Below are 2582 nucleotides of genomic sequence, written 5' to 3' on the forward strand. Positions count from 1 at the left end.
ATCACAATACCCATCTAAGACCAAATTCAAGGTTCCAGGTTGTTTTAATTTTCAATCACCAACAAAAAACATCCATAACTGAGTTTAAATTAAGTGGAAAAGATATCAATGAATAAGCTTAGCAGTTAGTATATAAAGCAGTATAAGAAAACCTATACAAAACTGGAACAAATTCTATGTTAACAAAACACACATATACTTTACAACAGTTTTGGCATAGTAATGTACATTAGAGTGATTACATAATATATTCTTAAGGATGACCTAGTGTTAAAATATTTTAAAAAAGTTCTTTTTTTTCTTGTTATAAAATTCTAAGAAGTGAACCACATCAAGGAGTGGGTTTCTCATCTGAACAGGCCCTGACCAGTGGATGGTGTATGTTTTCTGTATTGAAACACAAGGACAGATTTCCTAACACTTACTCTCTCGTGTTGTAAAGATCAAACAGCTTGTCCTTAAACACAGAAACAACACTGCAAGCTGATCTCTCAATTGCCCTGATCAATGTGTTCAAGGGTATCAGTGTAGTAGTGTACTGTATGCATCTAACATAAACCCAAACAGTAGAAAACATGAATACATTTCAGAGGCATAGTGACCCTTCCAGGGGGACAAACTTTCAATTTGGCCCCCCCCCCCCATATATTTTTTATATTTATAATGCAAAACTGCAGCTAAAATGAGCTTTTAATTGTTTGTTTCAACCCATTTTGGCGCCCCCTAGGGTCGGAGTCCCCTGACATATGTACCCCCCTCGCTACGCCTTTTATACATTTTCTGAAAAAAGTAAAGATACACAAAGAAATGTTTTACAACCTGAAGCCACTTGCCGTAAACGTTAGGAAACAACATATTTACAATTACATTATAATCATTCCCTTTACTCATGCTGGGGTTAGAGCATACAGCAAGGGCCAAAAAATCAAGTGATGTTATTTGTTATGTAACCCATCTTAAAGGTGAATATTACTATACATCATTTATCTATTTTACTCTGATTCTTAAGAACTAGCATAAAATACTTATAGTTAACTCACATGATTATAGATGTGGTCAGAATAACTTTTTTTTTAAATTAAGAAGATTCTGGATAAAAAAAAAACTACTACTAGTAATTGAAATATAGTGAGCCATTGTAGTTATAAGTTAAAATGTGAATGAATAGCGTCATTTGTCAAACTGACATTCATATTGAATTATGTGCTAAATAATATCTAAATAATAATAATATAGAATCAGAAAAAAACACCATGTATTTGTTACAATAAGTAAGTCCCTCAACCTCAGTTATGAAGAAAATTTGGAAGACCTGTGCAAGGGACGCAAGTCTTGTTTCTCCAAAACATTTACCTTTGTATGAATTACTCCCCTTTAAAATGATACAAACTTTTTTAAAGGTTGAGAACAAAATGTTATAGTGGAGCCTACTTCTAAATCTATTTGAATCAACAAGCAAAATGCATAGGGCGCCCAGCCTGTCTTGGGACCGCAAGCGCCCCAAACTCCCCCATGTTTACTAAAGAGCCCTACTGAGAATAATAATAAAATTGAATCAAGGGCGGCGCTAGGCGCCCCTATGCTTTTTTTACCTGGATGCTCCCACGACGCCCCTGACACCTGTTAGATCGCTTATGGTGTTCGACCTCACCCTTACGGATCAACGTATAATCAAGTATTTTATACACCACACCCCGGGGCGTCTAGGCGGTAATATGTACAAACCGCGCCCCAAAAACAAAGATCCAAGAAATGTAGTCTGGACGACGCTGTTTATATTTAAACAACCAGTCTTCTTAAAAAATGGTAGGCAAATTAGGAATAATTAATATCATGTCAATATGTAAATGACACCTTAGACAGATGCGGGTGGTGCCCCCCCCCTACCCCCCAACCCCTTCGAAGATATGCCTGAACGTAACACTTTATTAGATATCAGATAAGCATCTCATGCAGGATTTTCCAGCGCTACAAATAACGCTGTCCAGGAATAATCTACCATGTGCTCAGAACGAGCCTTACTTAGATTAGCCCTACAACGGAAAAAAGAATTGAGTGTGTACTGTGCAGTCCCCGTAGCGCAGTGGATAGCGCGCTGGACTTCTAATCCAGAGGTCGCGGGTTCGAATCCCGCCGGGGATGCTACACGGCAATTTGTTTTTGATATTCTCGTTAAAAATTTCAATCACAAACGGAACACAGTAATATAACGCAAAAGGTCTACCTAAAAAAATAATGTCCTATTAGGAATAAAAACAGTACGCACATTAATTGGGTAAATATGTGCTTAACGTTAACTTGAATTTTTAAATTTATTATTGAAAAGTAATTAGATATATCTTTGTCAAATTCATTCTGTCTATAAGATAGCTGATGCAATATTCTTTCAAACTTCAATTTGTCATAGCTCTTTGAGTGAATGACAATACAATTGAGAAGGGCGCAAAACTGATAGATGGGACGCTACTCCTGTTTCTTTTGCCAGTAATTCCGCCTTTGGTTGTTCAAATAACAGAACATATGATTTTCCTACAGCTATAAGCGCAAGAGATGGGTTTCTATTATTCAAGAAGTTATACACT

At 36.5% G+C, this 2582-nt stretch overlaps 1 non-coding gene across 1 annotated transcript; it reads left to right on the top strand.

Moving 5' to 3' along the window:
* The first annotated feature begins 2069 nt into the window (after positions 1-2069).
* Trnar-ucu (transfer RNA arginine (anticodon UCU)) lies at positions 2070-2142 on the top strand. The gene has a single exon. It is a non-coding gene; the product is annotated as a tRNA-Arg (tRNA).
* The last annotated feature ends 440 nt before the right edge of the window (positions 2143-2582 follow it).

Source organism: Physella acuta, unplaced genomic scaffold (assembly GCF_028476545.2).
Source record: "Physella acuta isolate Inbredline_101_S28 unplaced genomic scaffold, ASM2847654v3 ptg000851l, whole genome shotgun sequence".
Classification (NCBI taxonomy): Eukaryota; Metazoa; Mollusca; class Gastropoda; family Physidae; genus Physella; species Physella acuta.